The following is a 21995-nucleotide window of genomic DNA, read 5'->3' as shown; positions in this document are numbered from 1 at the left end:
CCAACAGAGATACAGAGAAAACACCTGGCACACAGAAAGAGCAAGAAATTAACAGCATTCACCTTTATTAATCTTGGGACTTGAAGTACAGTGTCTCTTCCAGTGTTTAATTGTCTGTGTGTCCCATGTATCTCCTTCTATCCAAGCTAGTCCTATAAGAGAAAAATACGCAATTACTGAAGAAGTCAATAAAATGCAATCATGTTAAATATACAATTTATTAAACACCTCATCCTGATGAACGTGCTCAGTTTAATTGCCACCTTAATTTAGTGTACATTAGCACTAATGAAGAGCTTTTAATACCCAGTGAGGGATTCAATTCTTCAGAATCTCCTTAAAAATCTTTGGGGTGTTTTAAATGCCCACAGACCACACGTAAATCTATAGTCCCATTACACATGCACTTCATACCACAAGAGGACTAGATTAATACCAGCTGCACCTTCAATATTTTATAGGAGGTTTAGACAAACTTTAATCTGCTGTGACTTTACAGCCCATTTACTGGGAAAATGGAAAAGGCAGGAAGGAAGATGGAATGCATCTTTGGGAAGCCCAGCCATTAGGAGCAGCAGCGTGAAATGTTGGGTGCTATCCCTCGTTCTTCCAGCCAGCTGTCATGCCAAGCTGAGCAAACTCTTTCCTCTCCCTCTGCTTCATTGTGACTGCCTGGGAAGCAATAACAGAGAGGGACAGCAAAGCCACAGCCCTGTCCACCCAAAAGCATTAGATACATGGGTCAGACCTGAGGGATTCAGGTACAGACTGCCACTGTCCTCAAGGTAACAATCTCAATTTTCTCAGTAAGTTTTAATTTCTGCCCACACAATGCTAATGATAGCCTTTTATTAGGCAAAGGTGGGGTGAGACTACAGACTAATATACAAGGCACACGTATTTGACTCCTGCTTTCTCAGGGCACCCACATCGCGATTGCTTTTCCCACCTATCTGACACAGTCCCAACCCCCTATTGCAGGGCCTGCGGGGAAGGGGCAGCCTTTAACCCTTCAAAGAGCACCCCATGCCATAAGAGTCCAATATTCACATGGGGCTCAGCATTACAACTCACTCACACATCCTTCAAAAATGGTTTTGGCATACTCGCAGCTTTGTTGGAGCCACTGCTTCCCTGTGAGGCACCAGATAAGTAATCTGAGCCTCTCCCTGCTTTCTCTTCGCCAGCAATTCATCATGATTTCTGGAGTGGGTACATTTAACATGTTTCCCACAAACATTTGTAAACGTGCCTTTGAAAATTGCCTTCCATTAAGACTTCTGTGAGTTAAAGTCTATTGTTTTGTTGTTTTATTTTATATTTTAAATAAAATCCACCTTGTTTTTCAAGGTGGATGAAACTATTACAATATAAAACATACAACAAATATTCATAGACCCTTTGTTTTGCATTAATCCCTCACATTTAATGTCCTTCCTATGTCACTGTAAACCTATAACTCTAGATGAAGAAGGGGGATGGCTTCTCTTTGAAATCTGGAGGGTACAAACATTTACATCTCTTGCCTATCCACCTGTCTGTGCTGTGAAGTGCTGAAGGCATGCGCAGTGGCTGAACTGCCCTCCTTTACCATGCTGGGTACAAGGGCTGCTCCAGGTCAGTACAGCTTTTCCAGCAGTGCCAAAGTTCAGAGGGTGCTGTGTGACTGCCTGGGAGATGGCTGCAGCAGATTCAGCAGGTCTGAGGAGAGTGTACATCTAGGACAAGGGAGAGTGCCTCGCAGCAGAGAGCCCCTGTTTGGTAGTCAGAGCCCAGCACTCTGACTTCACATGCTTCATCCTGTGTTTTGCAAGTGTGATTGAGAGACAATTTCTTCAGTTGTCCAGTTTTGTGATGCCACTGTCTTGGGATAGATGCTGCCAAGAAAGATGTTTCTAACTTTAAAGCAGAGATGACACTGTGCTATATAAACCTATCATTAAGAAAATAACCAGAATGATAGGATTCCTGCTCCTACTGTGTGTGCATATAATTACATTCCTACAAGCCCTCAGACGACTGCGTGGGAGAGGAATTTTATTTTTTTATCCATCATAAGTCACAATATTTTAAAGAAATTACAGCACCCCAGAGAAGAAGAGTTTAAATGCTTCGGTAGGTACCAGCAGGTACTGTGTCAGAAGGGATGAAAGACTGCATTTAGTGCCAAAGAGCGGCAATGTTCCACCTGACTCTGTTGCCTTAAAGGGGAGGAAGCCCCTGCCAAACAGATTCTCTTTGGTTAATAGCTACGATTTTGTCATTAAGGAGAATTGCACAAACTGCAAACCCAACATGCCTAATTGTGACTCCAGCAAGCTGATGCCTTTAATTACAGTCTCTGGAGAAACACAGTGGGAGCTGGAGCGCCAGCTGAGGCTAAATCTCATCCTTGGGCCAGCCAGCTGTGGCTGGTACATTGTCCACAGCCACCACATCAACTCCCCTTGCTGAGCATTGGCTTCTCTTCACACTGACGTTGCAGCCCGTTGAGGACCCAGCTTTGATGAAGGAAAAGCAGCTAAACATGTGCCTCCTGCCGGTATTATGCTGCAAGAAAGACACCTGGAGCTCCAGAGCAAAGAGGGATGGGACAGAGACGGGTTGAAATGCACAGCAGGCAGCAAGTGAAACAAGAAATTAATGGAGTGTGCAGGATGGAGAAGCAAGGCCTGTCTTTGTGAGAAATCCAGCCTGTTGATTAGAACAGGAAGGGCCACCAGATGAACCCCTTAAAACCGTCGTGTTTCACAAGGGCTTCTGCTCACTGCCAGTCGCCTGCACTCAACACATCTGCAAGGTCGAGAGACACTTAGACAATGCCAGCCCGTATGTTCAAACAAAGTAGAAGCTGAAGACAGAAATCATATCATGGATCCTGCTGGATCTCTACATCAGGTAAGTGCTTTCACAGTGAAGGATGAGGAGAAACATCTCTGTGGAAGCCAGATCAGAATAATTTCTTTCTCTTGACACAGCTTCAGAAAAAGGTGAAAGACTTTTTGATTTAGAACTGGACCTTGGCACAAGCTGTCAGCCCCATGTGCTATCCTGTAACTATTGCTCCTACCTAAATAACTAATTGTTCTGGAATTTCATAGCACTTGTGCAGCAGAATCGTTGCTATGACACAACTACATTACTGCATGTAAATCCAATTAGATCCCAAAGTGCACTGTGTAGCTGTAATCGGCCCCTGTGGAGCAGCTATGAGGGGACCTCCACGAGGCCATGCAACTGGATACTAAATTACAGTCAATCTACCTCCTCTTTAGTTGCATTAAAATGTTAATGTCACTGTAACATGGGCCCGTTTACCAGCAATGACTGCCTTGCCTTGCAACACTGGAGGGAATGAGGCTGTTGCACTGCCTCAGAGCATTTAATTCCTCAGCACAGTTGAGTGAGCAAAGCCCTTAGGGGCATCTTATACCTTCAAACAGTAACCTGATTGGCTTTTATAACACTAAAAGCATATGAGGCTCGTGACAGTGTTTAAATGAATCGGAGCTGCCTCCAAAACTACCCTAAGTTTCCTACACAAGCAGAACAACTGGATCCCATCTTATTCTAATTGCTTTTAACAAGAACGCATTTCTGCCACCAAAAGTCTGTGTGTGTAAGAGAGCATCAGTCTCACACAGGAGGAAAAAGAGAGCTGGACTGAACCCCCTAAATTTTCAAATAAAACCCACCAGCTTTGCAACAAAACTACTAATAGAACCCTTACCCTCTGTTTTATATTTGCCTTTGCACAATGTGTTCATAGAATACATGAGATCATATGGAGGTAAAATCTCCCACACGTGCACGGCCATTCAGAATGGAAACTCAGAAGTCCCAGAGCAAAACCAATTCTAAATGCTGTAACATTTTGAAAAGTGCTAGATTATGTGTCTGAAGTGCCAGCATGGCTTCAGGCCACAGACCACTCCGTTTCAGCTGGTGCAAATGTGCACACTGCTCTGTTCTGAAAACCTGAACTGCTTGCTCACTTTGGCTCCTTCCCAAGGAAAGTTCCATAGGTAATCACATCTGGCTCTTTCGTACAGCTTCTCACACACAGGCATCAGCCATCTCAGAAAAGAAGATCCTGCATACAGAACCAAAATATCTGATAGCCTGCAACTCTTAAGTTCTGTTTCTTTATAAAAAAGCCCTCAGATAGCTCACAGGTGTATTTTCCCTTGTATTAACTGAAGTACAATGGAACCATATGGTACCAATTGTCTGTCTTCCTAAATAGATGACCCAGAGATAATGTGCACTGATAATTTAACATTAACTTTGTTTATTAGATGAGAAAACCAGGGCTAAAAGGGGAATGGATGTGCAAAACTTCCTGACCCCCAATATAGCTCTCTGCTCACTAGTCCTTACTGAGTCCAGTCCCAAACCTGCGAAAAAGCTGAACACTTCTGGCTGACAAGTTGCACTCTTTGCCAGGCAACTCCTGTCCCAGAAAGCTGTTATTTAGCAAACCAAAAGGGATGCAGCTAACTTTGGCCTCCTATTTCTGAAAGTATTTCCCTTCTGGGTGGAATAACTGTCACCCTCCTGAGTGGAGCATGGAGTTGCACCACAAGCCAAGTGACATTATCCACTGTCATGTCAGATACTGCCACGTGTTGAAACACTCCATACACTTGCATGGCATTCTCGACACTGAGGGGATTTAACACAAAGTCTAAATGCCTGCCACTTTTTCCCTGAGCCTGACACATCTCACCTTTACAGCAACTGGCTCCTTGGTGATCTTTTCTGTGCTCTTTTGCTATAGCACTGCTTTGTTTGCAGCAAGTGCCTCAGCAGTTTGTGGCATTCGTGATGGTTTTGAGAGATGCAGGAAAAAAAATCTCAGGAACACTGGGCAGTTGCTGTGGCAACCTTGTCCTCCTCAGACCATGATTTCCAATATTTTAAGAATTTTCCTGATACTTTGTGGGCTTCAGGGAAGCAAGGCAAAGGAAAAAAAATATTTTCAAGTAAGGATGTTACCAAAAGGGATTACTATAATCCTCAGGGCTTTGTCCTATCAAAAAGATGATGATGTTGATGTACTTAGCTAAAAAAAGAAGCCATGACTATCTGAGCAGAGGCAAGGGGCCATGGGCAAGGGAATTTGAAATCCCTGTTTGTATCATCTGTTCTACCACAGAATGGAGTTGCAGATCAATAGCTTAACTTCTTTTTATTGTGTTTATTCTCAGTGTTTTCTCATAAGGCAGAAGTGTGGAAAAACTAACCCACTATTTAGGATCATTTAATTGGGGAAGTAATAACTTTAATTCCTTTTTAAAAAGAATCGCCAAATAGAGCTTTTAATGTGTTCACTGTTGTACAAAGAAAAAAAAAACACAAAAAAAACAAACACAAAAAAAAACAAACAAAAACAAAAAAGAAAAAACAAAAAAAAAAAAAAAAAAAAAAAAAGACACAAACAAATCCCCCTACCAAACCAAAACCAGAGAGAATCCCCCCAAACTCCAGAAAGCTAGCAAATTCTCTGTTCAAGGTAACAACCTAAACAGATATAAAAAACAAAACCAGTCTATTTAGTCAGGTTTAGTCAGTCTAGAAATACAAAGGTTAGGAAAAAGAGCATGTAAGAAAAGCAGATCTTAAATGAGGGATTTCAGTAATACTAAATAACCCAGAAAATAGTATTTCTGGAAATCTGAGAAGTGACATTATTTATCTGCTTCTGGTCATCTGTTAAACATTTTTAACAAGAAGAATAATAATGCATCCCAAATTGTTACAGATTCTAAACACACATAGGATATTACAGGAAATACATGCATTTCACAAGCTATAGGTATGATATCTGAAAGAAAACTTAAATGCAGCAAAAGACATGAGAAATGGTCTAGGGAAGAAAGGTAGACCTGAAATCTAAGTTATCCTGCATATAGTCAAACTGATACACATCTCATAAATATTTCATGTGTAAATCTAAATGGAGTTTCAATGCAATCAGCACCTTTAACTTACTCTAACACATAAAATTGCACCTAATTTGGTTTGTAAGGTAAATGTGGCTGATCTAAACCACACCTGTCCCAATTAAGGTATGAACACCCAACCATTCAAGATTTTTTGCTACATGTATTTCTAATTTCCAATTAAGAGAGAGAACCATGGCCACAGCCCACAAGAGGGCTTCAGATGTTCTGCAGGAAAGCAAATGAGAGTTAATAAATCCCATAATCTTGGCATACATGCTTCTAAATGTTCTCTCTTCCTCCATAAGACATACAATCTAAGTGCTCCAGCAACCATCAGGTTCCAGGCAGACAAAAGACCCCAAGCACAATTCATATGTAGATGACAGGAGTAGAGGGACTAAGTGAGATATGAGTCAAGACTCGAAGGCTCACTCCCAGCTGCTTTAGCTTCCCCAGTGGATAACAGATACTGCATCAATACACACAATGTCATGCTAGTGAGTTTGCTGCTCTCTTAACACCTCATTTTTCTCTCCATCTAACTTATTTTGAAACCATGCAGTTCACTGTCCCCTTCTCCTTTCTCTTTTGTCCTTACTCATGGCATGGGAAACATGAAAGACAACATGGCTGGTTATTGTTAATGTATTTGAAAGTGCAGACCTTTAAAAGGGGGTTATTCTGGAACATGCCACAGTTTTCCTTGTTATTTGCACAGGCAGCTAATGATCATCCTAATAGCTTCTCTCTCTGAAGTCGTAATAAGCTTACAAATGAACCCATTCAGCACATATTAAAAAGCAAGGGATGCTCCTTTGATTACAGCCTTTATGGAAATCTCGGAATATTTGTTTTGTTGCTGCACAGCCGCAATTAGGACATGCTGCTGGGAGCCGGCTCAGCTGCCAGAGCACTGGGGTTTGGAGACACCTCCAGTGCCATAGCAACACAGCCACCTCTCCCAGCGTCAGACACAGGGAGCCTGGCAGCCCTTCAGCCCAGGCAAGCCACTCCAGCTCTTGCAGAAATTAGGAAATAAAAGGTGCCTAATTAAACTTCCTCGGCTGGCGCCTCACCTGTGTTCCCGAAGCAGCGTGGACAGCCCCGTGCACCACCCTGCTGCACCCACCACAGCCCTGCCACGAGCACGGCGTGGGTCACACAGCCCCTGAGACGTGGCTGCACCCCCCACTCTGGGGTCTGGAGGTTTCTCACTGCAGGAAAATTGGGCAGCAAGGGTAACATATGCTGGGGAGACCTGAGGAGGCAGGAGCTTCACATTGCTGAGGTGCCAATATGAGGAAACTCGCTTCCATCACCACTTCTCCCTCCATAACCTCATCTTTCCACATGTGGGAGGCGGACCAGATAACCTTATGGAAATCTCCTTACCACTTAACTGCTCAGAGGTTGATCTAAATCCCACTTATATTGCTGACAGACTTAAAAATCTCCAATGGGGGAAGGGGAAGGGGAGGGGGAATTAAAGGATGCAAAAAACCTGCAAAATTTGGGTTCCAGTTTTCATTAAGATTTGATCAAGTGTTCCACAACAGCTAGAAGTTAAAAGACCATACCTTTCCCCCTTAAAGGAAACACTATGCACAATATACCCTCTTTCCCAAAACATCCCTATTCCCTGAGCACAGAAGTAGAAGTCTTAAGTGGAGAGACTTGGGGAGTAATTTATTTTTGCAAACAAAATCAGCAGCTTACGTGCCAATGACATGGATCCAGAGGCTTTCAGACAGCCTCAGTGGGGTGACTTTCACCCACAAAAATATAACATCTCCTCTCACAAAGCTGGGACTCTAAACAAACCACTTCTACTTTGCCTGAAAGCCAAGACCTTTGTATGGAACAGATATTTTCTAAATCTCCAGGAGACTGGCTGAGGTTAAAGCAGGTCAAACCATGTAATACAGATATCTTTGTGTTGATACTACCCACAGTGCCTATTAGGAAGGCCACAATTGTGAGGAACCTTTTCTCGTCAAGGATATTTAATACAGTGCCAGAGAGTCTCCCCAGGCAGTCTTTGTTTTAAGGTTTGTGAGCTTTGAGGGGAAAGAATTGTGTCTCTGATTGTGAAGTAGGTTTTTAGCTCTATTGAAGCCTAAATACACATTAGAGCAGCACTGGAAACTTCACTGCCAGCATCGCTTGCAAGAGGGCTGGGTATAGCCCAGGGCAAAACCCGGAGCACCATCAATCATCCAGACACACCAAAACTGGCACGCACTCACAGGGCATCACGAGGACTCACAAAACGGAAGCAGCAAATTGAACTGTGGAAATACTCTTGTTGCTTTACTCAGCCTTCACTTCTGTTTTACCCACTGGAAGTCAGGACTTAAAAACTAAAGACATGAAACCTCTTCTAATTCAAATCAGAAGGGCTGGAATAATTACAAATGTGTTAGTGAATGATGAAGGCACAAGCTGATCCCATGGCCTTAAATCAGTACAGAAAACAATGTGTAGATGGACTGATGAGTGCCTTCCTCTTCCCACCCAAAAGAAGCACAAACATAGTCTGACCCAACCTGGCAATTCCGATTTTGAAAGTCTAAGCAACCTTCTTAGGGAGGACAACAAAACCAGATCTCTTATGAGGAATAGGACTCCACGGGCTAACTTTCACATCAGTCAGGACTGGGCTGAACTCTGAATTCACAATCACACTAGTTTTCAGTGGCTGGAGCTCACTATACCCACACTTTACTGTGTCTCTTTTCTATGTCTCTTTTCTTGATCAGCATGCAACTGGAAAGATACGCTGCATTTCAGCTAACTCCCCCATATTTTAAAAGTACCAAAATGAGGTTTGCAGAGCAAAGAACCAAAGCAGTCCAGATTAAGGCATAGTAAACAGCAGGATGTTCAAGCTATCCTGAGCATGGAGAGAAAACCCTTTGGGGGCAATCTCCCAGTTAGGCTGCAGGGGTATCCTTATAAAGGATAAGAAAAGTTGTCTCAAGAAACACAGCATTTAACAGCTTCTTCTACCATCCCTGCTGAGAGCATGGGGAGAAGAATCTTTATGAAAACACTGTGGAGTCTTGCCATGAAAATACATTTGACAATAAATTTTATGACAAATTTCATTACAAGATTTGTGGTTACCATTCCTCATGTCTGATGCACAAACCACCTTGCATCAGAATATTAATACCATTTGAGCTTTAATTTGCTTTCCACATTAGTCTAAAAGCCCTTTATGATTCTGTGTCCTTTATAAAGCTGATGTGGCTTTGCTCCAGGATAGCCAGCAAGTGTCCTGGGCAGCTTCTGTGGTCTCCTGTCTAGTGTTCAAATCACTTTTATAATTCCAGTTCTGCTAACATCTCTCACAGAAACTCACAGACATTAGCAAGTCATTTCAAGCTGGTGTTCATCATCCTCCCTCACTGCCTGTTTTTAATATAATTAACAGCAACACTTATCTGTCACCCATGGAGTTTCAGAGATTTAGTTTGGTATCCTATGAGAGTGCCAGGCTGCCTGTACTGAAAACAGGAAAAAATGTACCCAGAAGACAGTATTCAAAATATTGTAATTTTTAGATGAAAACAAGTATTTTGAGTGAGTGCCAGTATTTTTAAAAACTGTTCAAGTATAAAAACCCCAGATGGGGTCCTTCTTAGGGATCAAAAAATGTCAGATGGTTTGTACTCCACACTCCTCTCAACAATGTGCTCCAAACTGTAGAAATATCCATTTAGAGCTGATGTCTCCAACAGTGCTTTCCTGTAGCCCTCAAACAGACAACCCCTTTAAGTTTCCACTATAGGTTCACACCAGGAAACTTCTCACTGGGAGAATCCAAAGTCAGTGGTGTTCAGATGAGGACACAGCAAGCTTTGTAAGCTTAAATGTGGACACTGTCCATAACACAGCTAAGGTCCCACATCAACCAGCACCACCAGGGCCCCCAGGGAGTGAGAGGTTGGATCACAGGGGTTGTGCCTTGGAGAGGAAGAGCATCCTGGATACAATCTAAAGGGCCACTGCCAACTCAGTGCATTTTGAAACTCCATGTTCAGCACCACAGCCCACACACCACCCTCCCTGCTGTTCCCCATTGACAATGGTGTGAACCAGCTCTTCCAGGGATGTGAGAGTCTTCAGAGCATTTGGGACCAAGGATCAGTATTCTGGAGGCCCCAGTTGCTAATAAGGGATGAGGACTGGATTGGGGACACTTTCGGAAGATGTGGTTCCTTCAGAAGTACCTCAGGAACTAAAGCTTTCCAGTCAGCACAGTGTCAATCAGGCATTCAAAGCAGACACTTCCAATAACCTCATAGCAGAAAAGCTACAGAGCAAACCTTCCTTCAGTAAGGGATCACCTACTTGCATAGCCTGGAAAAACAGGTTTGTTCATATATCTTTTGGATGAAGCACATTAATCTGAACACAGGATGCATTCATGTGAATTTGCCTTCCAGTATTTCTGTTTCTGTTTATCTGCATCAGCCTCCTCCAGCTCAGAGCCCACACTTAACCTCCACCCTTTCAAGCTGTGTACCCAGGTGCTCTAGAGGTGAGTGCAGCGTGACTCTGATGAGATGGAAGATGAAGTACCAGAGATGCACAGAGAAATATGAGAGGCAGGAGATGTGCTTAGGGATCTATCATTTTGATAGGCTGTGCTCCTTTTCTGAGCCTGCACACTCCCTATGGGCAAGGGAAAGCAGGTGATGATGCTGGCCCACTGTGGAAAGCCCAGCAGAATAGCTTTGACTCAGGTTGTCCTTCACAAGTTTTGCTGTTTAAATGCTGCAACTCATTGGAGCTGAGCACACCTCATCAGCAGAGCCAAGTACTCCCCTTTCAGCCCAGGGTGAGCACACAGAAATGTGCAACCTTTCCCCGAAGTTTTTGCAGCTGCTGAAACAAGCGCCTTGTCCTGATTGACTGAACCATCCCTCCATCTCTCCTCCAAGTGTGGGCTTTGTCTGTATTTCTCTTCCTCATCCATCCCACTGCTTCAGATTTTGAGAGGCTCTATTTTACCTTTTATTTCCTAAGTTTCCCTCTCTTCTGCAATGCACGATGTTGACACTGTTAGCTGTGCCATATATCTCACACCATATTAATCTTTTTTGTCATCTGATTTTTGCATAGGAGTTGTCATTTAGAAAACCTGATTTTGCTCAGAAGAATCCAAACAAATCTGTGAGTCAAAAAGAATGAGAGAACAAATAAGCTCCTGTTTCAGCACTTTACATATCCTCTATGAAATACCAATTCCTAAAATTCATTTCTTTGTGAGATGACATCTCATATAATATGCTATCTTTCCATTATCCCAGGGTCACACTGCTCAGGTTTCTCAGCTAACACTTATCTGCTGCTTTCCCTGCTATCCTGGAAAGATTATAAATGAATTAGGTGACTCCAAAGCATTTTGGAGTAAAAGTCAGGATATCCTTCTGATAAAAAATTGTAGTCAGAGGTGACCAGATAATTACAATCTATCAGTACCAACCCAGGGAATTAATTTCTGTAAATCAATGAAATACTGCTAAATCTATACACCAAACACCCAGAATAATGATCTTCTCACTACTTAAACTTTGTTATTGGCTCAGTGAATCTGAATTTAGTCCTTTTAAACTGGACCATTATTTGGTCCTGAGATTTTAAAAAAAAATCATTCTAAGATGGGATATTCTTGTAATGTCAAACCTCATTCAGGCATTTAATAAAAAAAAATTGATCACACTACAAAAATAAACTGATTTTAATTAAGGCATAGATGTGCAAGGTTTTGGCTGAAGACTTTAAGTATCTGCTTCAAGAAGTATGATACATTTATATGAGTCATAGGCAAGATAGGGAGGAATTTACTTTACACATTCATTTTTTAAAGGACTGAAAATGCAGGATTTAGTTCATGAAGGCAGCTTTAAGTTACCACCTGTGGTTATTAACCCAGCTTTGCTTGGAGACCTGCATTTTACAGCCTAGCTGAAGTGACTCATATAAACAAGGGAATTCACCTGGGGCAAAGGGTGCTTAACCTCGATGGGTTTGACAATATCTCCAGTCAGACCATGTTTTATTTTCCCAACCACACAAGCAGACCATAGCCTCATCAGGGAAGCAGCTTCTGCTCCAAGCAAGGACATTTTTCTAGCTGAAATAAAATGATATGTCATGACTCTGTTCCTTTTACAGCATCAGTTTCTTTCCTACTGTACCTGAAGGCTTAGTGAGCAATTTAATAGAAACTTTATAATGTGAGTGCTTTTCTCCTTTTAAAAGATGATGTATCTCTCCTTTTTGTTAAAAGATATAAATGGAGGTATACAGGAAAAAAAATTCTTTCCCAAAAACTGGAGCAAGCCGTATTGTAGTAGGGGATATTGCTACTTTAACTGTGCAGCTAAGAAACTTCATAATATAGGATGAAGTTTCTTAGCATCTCTCCACCTCATACAATGTACAAGAACTCCTAAATCAATAAGCTTACTCCAAACCCTGAAGAAAAATACCATCAGCCTTTTACCAAACCGTTTTTGCTCCACAGTTTTAAATACAGGCACTTTAGGCTTTACATGACCATTAAAAAAGGTCCACGTAGGTCTGACCTGTGAACACATTACTTTACACGTTAAAGAAAGAAAGTAGTATTAATTACAAAGCAGAACAGATTCTGTGACCACCACAAAATGAAACACGCTATAGTAACTACACAATTGGAAAAATAGATAGAAACATTAAGAAAATACACCAAACAATAGCTAAAATCAGTCTACCAACCTTTCCCCAGCCCAACCTCCAGGTAGACATGAGTGGAGACTGACTTCCTACTCAGCCCCAAGAGTCAGGTACCTTGTCCCACCCCCAGACGAGTCCCAGGTGCGAGTGTAGGATCCTCAGCCAGCACTCCAAGTGGGCACCTCCTGCAAAAGGGCCAATGTGACACCTGGGCCAAACACAGATGTGCTTATGCTTAGAACTGCTTCGGGAAAAATGAGAAAACCACCAAGCTGGAGAGTTGGGGTAACGCTGCTTTGTGGCTTTTCTCTAAAGAACACACTGCACCCATTAACACCTGTGACATGTTTCCTTAGAAAACCCAAGTGATGCTGTAAAGAGCAAACAAAGAAACAAAAGCATGGTCAGGATCCCTTACACTGGCATCTATCCGTGTATCTTTTACAGGGCACCATCCTGCAGGAAGGCAGCCACTGGCATTTTTACTGGTTAAATGAGAAATGGTTTTTACTGAGAAATGTAGTGCCTGGAGTTCAGAAGGAGCGAGATATGTACATACTTTTGTGTTTATTTTTAGTATTATGTAATATGCCAGGGAAGGATGGGATTTTTTTGGTCAAGGACACACCACAACTTATCCTTTCTCTTCTCAAACCTCTAATGTTACTTTCCAAATCAGCTGAGAGCATATTCAATCTAGTGATAGGAATTTCTTCCTAGATGGCTCCAGCCAACAAGCACCTGGGAGCTACAGGTCGTAGCAGGTAGTAAGACTGCAACTAAGAAGTATTCAAAGGGGCACTGCACTGGTAAACCCAGAACTAGGTAAGAGATTGTCTGGCAAAAAATGCACTTCTTGCCCAGTACAGTACCTAAGATCGCTACATTTGTCCATGTCAAAGTAAATGGACCACAGAGGAGCACACCCTACCCTAACAAGTGTGACACCACCCAAGGCAGACTCAGGTCTCCCAGGGAGGGTTCCAGGTCTCCAAATTGGTCCTGAAAAGACAGTTTCCATGAGGACACTGACCTGCTAGGCAGAGGTTAGCAGCAGGGAAAGTCCCATCATTCAACACAGCACGATAATAAGACAACCTCTACATTTTGCAGCCTCAATTCTTCAGCGCCACTGGTTTTCAAAATGCCAAAGATACCAGGTGAAAGAGAAAGGTCCTTTTTGTGTTTACAGCCTCAAACAATAGCACAGCGGTAGGAGCTTTACAGATGTTGGATATTACATGACCTACTCAAACACTCAGGCCCTGAGCTCTTTGTCACAAGGTCTCTGTTCAGAACAAAGCCAAGTCCTTTCAGCTCTACTTAAGTGACTCTACTAGCATTCATTAAAACGACAGTAAAAAGGACAGCAAACGGTTTGCTAATAAAGACTGATTCTGAAGTGCACTATGGATAAAGGAGAGGTAGCATAATTACATTAGTAAAGGTAACTGAGGTCACTGCCACATTGTTGTTCACTCTTTAATTTAAGCAAAAATAGTGTAAGGTGGCCATAATTGAGAGGAAAAAAAAAAAAAAAAAAAAAAGACAGGAGAAACTGTTCTGCTTTTGGATGAATCTGACTGTATGATTATAGGATGTTGGTTGTGTCTAAGAGGGAGCTACTGAATATTTAACCTTAGAAATGGAAGCTTGGTTGTCTCTTGTCCTGTTAACATCCACACATATCTTCCATTAGCTCTAATTAGGTCTAACAGGGTGTTCACTAAGTAACTCCATAATTAATGTTAATAGTAGTTACAGGCAAATGTTGATAGAAGATGAAATGCCAAGGTCCTTCTCCAGGGTTAAATACTCAGCAGCCTGTCTGTCTCTCATTTCCATTTCCTCCTGTAAGGGCTCTTTAATCAATGGCACGGAACCCAGACAGCCTCACACACCCAGTCTTGCAACAGGAGACACGTGCAGCCATAAGTAACAGCACATGCTGTTATTTATACAGAATATAAACACAGACACACAATACCTGACACATATTAGGCTGGTTCATGTCCGTATGCTCACCCCTGTACAGATATTCCAACAATGTACTAACAGCACTGACACATCCCTTTTTCCTTCAAGATGCCCAGGCTTCACAAGAAGCAATATTATTTCTCCTATATATTAAGATAAGTAATTTTTAATTAACCTACCAAAGAGCAAACAGATCATAAAAACACCTCAATTACCCTTATTAATGCCATTATGCCACCTTTAGTTGATAGACTATACTATATTCCCAAATCAGAGGTTATTAACAAACCATTAAAATTGTAAATGAGAACAGAACAATTATCAGCCATAATCAGAACAGTTATAATAATGTACCCTCTATTGTGCTTCTGGGTCAAGCCCTGAGCAGTAGCTCATGGAAGAAGTGTTAGCAGACTGCTTCCAGCCAATTTGCTAGCACAGGGTCTCACTCCCTGCTCTCCTATCCTGTCGTATTCTAAGTGGAGAATATTCATCAAACATGTGCAATTCTGTGGCTGAGTAGATTTATAAAGTGCCTTTAGTTGGGGATGTATTTATAAAGCCTCAGGGAACCAGAGTAGTGCTCTGCTGTTTCCCCAGGAATTGTAGATACTATTTGTAGAAACCCTGGAACATTGACACCTTTGCCAGGGATGTCTCAAAGAGGCAAAAAGCATCAGAAGAGGAGTGATGGGACAGCCTGTGCAGGCAGCCAGGAAGGGAGGAAGGACCAGGACAATATCCCCCTGGAACTGGCTGTTGGAGCCAGACAAGGAGCTGTGCTTGTGGAAAATGTGACTCAGGCATCTGAGCCCTCCCTGCACCCCAGTGCTGGCAGTCACTGGTCCTTGTGCACTTTGGGACAACTCCAGGAACAAAGCACATGCAGACAGGAGTCCCACAGAAAGGAATAGGTGCTCTCTACAGGGTGACGAAAAGCACCAATTTGCACATTTATCAACTCACCTTTACTGGCCCCATGTTACATTAAAGAGGAGATGGCTCCCATGACTCGTCTTAAATCAGAACTGGAGATGTTTTGGCTTTGCTATGTGAAAACAAACCTTTTTTTTTTTTTTTTTGCCTGCTTTGTTTTCTGCCCCAGGGAATTAGTGACTCAAGCAGGATGCTGAGGACTCAGTGGGATTTATTTTTCATCATGTTTAAGGAGGGTTTTTTTCTACTAGGCATGCAGACTTATTAATGCAGCTCCACTCAGTAATAGACTTTAAATAAATAATTTTGTGCCCCATTTTTGTTCATAAGTTTGTTCGGGGGGGGGCATGGGGAAGTTACTGTTCAGGAAAACAAGGGACAGGAAGCACAAAAGGCACTATCTGAGGCATGCTGCCTCTCTGCAATGGGGTCAGGGCCAGCTGCCTTCTGATGCATCCCTCTTTGCCATTCCTTTCTCAGCCCTTCTAACAAGGGAGAGGATCTCACACAGGGCAGATCTCACTCTGGGCATCCTTGCACTGCTGTCTTTGTGGCACTCAGTCCTTGTACCACATCCCTCCTCTTTTGGTTCCACATTTCACCCAGTCTCCTCTGACAATACATCCATGACTTGCATTGAAGCACCCACTTCACTGCCAGATCCTCAGACTATCCTTCGTGAAAAAGGAAAGTGTCTGTAGGGTAAAAAAATCCCATTTTCCTGCTCGGGTCTGATTTACGAGAGGTACTTTGCTGTATCCACAAAACTTTTCTCAAAAAAGGAGAATAGGGTATTTTTTTCCAGAGCTATAGGACCAGCAAATATTTTAGCTATAGGCAATGTGACCAAACACAATGTTTCTTCCAGTTGCTTTCAATATAATTTAAATATTCATTATATGCTCTTTCTAGTAATTACCCAAAACAGAGGAAATATATATTTAACAGTAGAAGAACCAAGAATGGCCAGGGCTTTTTTATTACCTGTTACAACAGTGGTCTTTTTTCCAGGCTGCTTATACTCTTGGCATGTAGAAATGCACATTGAAAAAGAAAATGTAGTCAGTAAAAGTAACACTTGTAAAATTGTATTTTAAAATCAGGGTGTTGTAAAGCAGCGGCTACAAAATGAGCTGAAATCCTAAGCAATGACTTGTCTAGACATTTTTATAAGAGTTGCAATGAATGTTGAGTAAGTGTTCAAGAAAATCTGAGTTGATTGAAACATCTGACTACTCTCTATTTTAACTGGATGGCTGGTGCTGCTTCAGTATCATGCCAGCAGGATGAGGATATTAAAATAGGGAGCAGGAGGAGATCAGCAAAGAACAGTGATAGGATAGTTCATCTCCTCTTCATTATTGCTTAACTTAGTGAGAATGTTCTCTGATTGTGTTGGATATCCAGTTAATTTTATCCAGGTCTCCACAAAGAACAAACCCACTTTGGCAATACAGGTACCACAGAGAGATGAATCATGTCTGAAGGAATTTGCTCTCACTGGATTTTTTCTCTTTTTTCTCAGCAGAAACAGAAACAACAGAAAAAGGTTTGAACTGAATATTTTCTCTAAGACAGCTTAGCCATAAGCTGAGAACATGAGCTCTGAGATGTATTTTCTAACTTGAAATCTTTCTCCTTTTGCATTCTGATGCCAACTCATCCACCTATCACTCTGCATGATGGAATATCATGAACTTCTTGAGAGCATGTTGCATCCAAGTCTGAGCTGAGAACTTCTTTCAGTTTGGGAAGAGACATTTACTGCATGAATTTATTTTAAAACTCAAAGCCAGGTATTTAGTGATATTTTTGTGAATCTAGGATGGAACTTTTAATCAAAACAAGATAGACTGTTTGAACTAGCCAGAGGTGTGGTCAATGGGGAATTAATATGGGACAGAAGATTCAGGCTAACATTTTTAGTCTTCTCAGTTCTCACCAGGGAACACAAGCAACCTACTGGCCAGGCTATTGGCCTAAAATTAGACAAAACAGAACACACCTTTTCTGCACAACCCTAACTCAAATATGTTGCAATGTACTACACAGATTAAAGTTCCTTGTCCTTCCAGTCTGGCATTGTCCTTGCTCAAAAGGCCACTTGGTATTCCATCATGTACAAATTAGGAAGCATTTGGGGAATTTAGGATTAGTAACAGTCATACAGTATACAAAAGAACTGACTAGTTAGATCTTAGCATCTTCTATAGACCACTCTGACCAAACACTGAGAGTTATTCTCCAACTCCAGTGCACTGGAGTTGCACTCCATGCTATAAGAAATCCATGCTATAAGAGGAAAAAAAACAAAAAAACAAAAAACCAAAAAAACAAAAAAAACAAAACAAAACAAAAACAAAAAACAAAAAACAAAAAACAAAAAACAAAAAACAAAAACACCAACCAGCTGCAGACCTACTGACATACGAGAAAAAGCAGAAAATTTCTCCAGGGGCATGAAGCCCAACTATCCCCTCATAACTTTACGCTGGGGTAACAGTGGAATTTTTTGCCCTACCAGATTTACATGTCTCTGGCAAAGCCCCATGTCTGTGCAGCCCCTTTGGTGCCCCCCTGCAGTGGGGTGAGTGCTGGGGCTCTCCTCCCACTGACAGCCTCAGCTCCCTCTGCAGGGAAAGGGCATGTGACAGCCTGCAGCCCAGGCTGGCTTAAGAACCAAAGGTAACCACTGAAGTCACCTATATCCAGGAGCCATAAAAATATATTTATTTTCTTCCTCTCTCCAAAATAAAATAAACCCAAATCAAAATCATCCTAACCATAACACTTCAGTTTGCAAATGCTCTCAAAGCTGCTGTGCACAATAAATCAGACATGTCACTTCCAGCAATTCATCTCTGGAGTTGGTTGCTACATGACTGTAATATATAAAGAGGCTTTTTCCTGGTGATCCTCAGAGCCAAGATTCTTTTTGCTGGCTCTTTAAACAAACACTCCTGTAAATTGCAGTTGAATCTAAATTTATCATTCAATCCTAATTATTTTCCTCTAATCAGTGGTTTGAGAGTGACTTTGGTTCTGATGGGCTGATACATTGTCATATTCATTTAAAAAAATTAATTCAGTTAAGCCAACTTCAAATGTATGCGCATGATATCTCTGCTGCAAATTCATCATCATCACATAAGTCACACTGAAGGCAGCCAAGACCTTTTGTTTTCAGCCAAATTGTCTCAAAAGTGCAACAGTAAAAATCAATAAGGGACAAAAGGAATTTCTGCAATGTCATGAAAGACCTGCAAAATGAACTGAGGCTCTGCCGAAACACAGCTATAGCATCCCACCCCTTCCACATCACTCAGGATACAAGAGAATTTTCAATAAAGCAACAGAACATAAAGGTTTATACATCTTTGATGTCCCACAGCTGGAGGGAAAGACAACAGTTCACTAATCCTGTACCATTTCCCTTTCATTAGTTTAAGTTTTCAATTTTGCATGGTGCTAAATTTAGAAGGAGAGGTTAATTGTTTAACCTTAGAAAAATAATTATGCTTCTTTTGGGGCTGCCATAAATAAAATCATATTTTTAGTTGCCCAAAGGATTTAAAGATCAATGCAATGATTGACTCTTTCGCAGAGTCTGTACCTGTGGATTCATTAAACAAAACTCTGAGATTAGACTAAGTTTTTATAGATTTTGGACCTGCCTGCCTCTGCTGTGGGGAAAAACCTCCAAACATTTATTCAAAACAAAACTTGAAATCAGGTTTGGGATTTTTATTTTTGTTGTGTTTTGTTCTGGCTTTTTAAATTCAGTGTTTCAATACTGCACATGTTCAATTTAATTTCTATTCCAGTTAATACTGTCAATTGGCTGGAAGAAGAGGCAATGTGGCATAGTTAAGTTTGGTTTAGAACTTTCAAACAATTTTTTCAATCAGAATTTCTTGCAATCCCGTAACTATTTTTCCTCCTCTGTGTTGTCAGCTAGGGTTTTTTTACCTCAGTAGAGGTAGTAGAGTAGTGATAATTCCTTACACTCTCAACAAAACTAGTGTTTGGCCCAACCTTGTAATTCACACAGATGTGTGCGCAGAGGTAAGAATTTCAATTTCCAGCCTGGTCACTGTCTTTTCAAGTTCATTGATACTAATACAGTTCCCAAAAATGCTACTCCACTCTCCATTTCAGCAGAAACCAGAGTAAATATTCACTCCTCCAATCTCAATTTTCCAGAAATTACACAGGCCTTTCTAGTCTACGTATTTTCTCTACTAGTAAAAAGAGAAACCAGGGAAGAGAAGGGGTGTGGTTTCCATTTTAAATGGGAAAATTTATATAATGTAAAGTGCTTAATCCAACCGGTTGTTGGGATAGTAATACTAACTTTTGATTAGGAGATGGAATTTTATTGATACCTCTGATTAGCAGATACTTGGTTTAACAAAGTAAATAATCTGGTAAAACACCTAACCAATTTATTTATGAAGACAGGAGGAAGAGAGTAATAAACTATTTATATGACAAAACCCCTGTACCAAACTATAGCAATTTAATGCCTAACTTCACCTTCAGTAGAGAGAAAAGAGTTTCTCGTTTCTACTTACAATAAATACTAGACTTCTGTGGATAGTTATTTACTGACAATCAGTGGCTTTGTGTGCATATTTTCATACATACATATGTATGTGTATATATATATATTTATACACACACACGCACACACAGAGCCAAGACAAAGCAGATTAACCTTCAGCCCAGCCTTTCAACAGTCACCTCACAAGGAGCCCCATCTCTCATCCTCTGACACTCTTCATACATGTGTAAATAGAAACACAAAGCGTGGACTGCAACATCAGAACAATACGCTTGTGTCGTCAATCATTTGCACTTGTTTTGCAGAGATGCAAATACCTTCATAAATATGATTTTCTAAAGACCTAGGAAAAATTGTTCCACATTTCATGACCTTCTACTGTTTGTCTTGAAACCCTTTGGGTTTTCAGACTTCTAAGAGTTTTGTTTTTAATGTTAGTTCAAAGTTTGGTGCTGTCCTCCTCCAACAACGAGGAAGAGCCAATCTTCAATGTGACTTTGCATCTCCCTGCCACACACACTTCATTATACTAATTTGTTTTCACATATTGAAGTTGAATGTACATATTCTTAGATCAGGTAGCATTTCTGTCATGAAAATTGACTGTGCTTTGAGCAAGAGGACCCTGATCCGTTATTTGAGATCTTTCATGTTCTCTCAGTCTAAAGGTTAATTACCACCACTGACACAGTTCGTAAGTGCTGTTTGAAATAGCACAATACTCTACAGATGTATACAGGAAAACCCATAGCATTGCAACATGAAATAGCCCAAATTTAAACTAGCTGAGCTTAAAAATTATTTTTGACTACTCTCAGTTAGTGAAGTTTATAGACATTTACACATGTGCTGTACAACAGAGCATCCTCCTAACAATGAGCTTTTGTGTGCTCAGCAAAAGAGAGAGAAGAAAGTTTTTGCCCTACAGTCATCAGTCCTGTCTGAACACAAGAATAATGCATGACATGGCCAGTCACTGTCACCAAGCAGTGATGTGTATGAACTGCAAAGAGCATTTTCATGTTTAAGATGAAATAATTTATTTTTAAATATTCAGCAGTCAGTGCCTTCTTCGCATTGTACTCACAAGGTCCCAAGTCACAGGCTGTGATTCCGTGTTGCCAGGAAGGCTACTTGTCAGCAGTTGTAGTGTGAGCAGCAGCAGGAGGCTCGGAACAAGCATGTGAAATAAAGTGCATACGCCAGAGACAGCACAATGGCTGGTTTGCTAAATGGCACGAAGCGCTTCACCCTGCAGGAGCCCTCAGATCTCTGTGCCTAGCAGCTGGGCTGCACTTTTCTCCTATCAATAATAATGATAAATAATAATAACAGTAGCAAAGTAAAAGGAAGCTCTGAGCTTGCAGGCTGCATCAGGTGGACTTTGTGCTCCTGCTTCCAAGTGCACAGGGATTACTTCGCCCACCTCTCCCCCCACAGCCTCCGCTTTGGCAGGGCTGGCTGGGGGGCTGAGATGCAGGACTACCCTGTATCCAGGCAACAGGCATCCCTGAGGCTCTGCTAACCTCTGCAGTGCACAAGAGGAGAAGCTGGGACAGGTACCTCTCTGGACTCCATGGGGTGTGGGATAGAAGGAGCTTTTCCAATTTTAAAGAATAAAAAACAGGGAGTAAAACAAGCTGCCAAACTACTTTCTGTCAGTGAAAGCATGTTCCAAGGCCTCCATGGGTCTGCCTGCTTTCCCAGCACTGCTCACTGGGAAGGTGCAAAACTTACTGTGACCTTCTCTTTCCTTTCTCAGTGCTGTGCATGTTCTCACCTAGGTACACCTCTTCCTACTGCAGGAATTTTCCAGATTTATCGGCTGCCTATAGGCAGCA

At 41.6% G+C, this 21995-nt stretch overlaps 1 protein-coding gene across 1 annotated transcript in view; it reads right to left on the bottom strand.

Annotated features, from left to right (window-relative positions):
• Positions 1-21995, bottom strand: part of TSPAN18 (tetraspanin 18) — a 56350-nt gene that overhangs the window by 23257 nt on the left and 11098 nt on the right. The window contains exon 2 of the mRNA XM_066321064.1: positions 63-152. The gene's annotated coding sequence lies outside the window, so the exon portion shown is untranslated. The remainder of the gene's footprint in view (positions 1-62; positions 153-21995) is intronic.

This window comes from Sylvia atricapilla, chromosome 6, assembly GCF_009819655.1.
Source record: "Sylvia atricapilla isolate bSylAtr1 chromosome 6, bSylAtr1.pri, whole genome shotgun sequence".
Lineage (NCBI taxonomy): Eukaryota > Metazoa > Chordata > Aves > Passeriformes > Sylviidae > Sylvia > Sylvia atricapilla.
The sequence above is the reverse complement of the archived record's forward strand: the minus strand, read 5'-3'. Positions and strand labels throughout refer to the sequence as shown.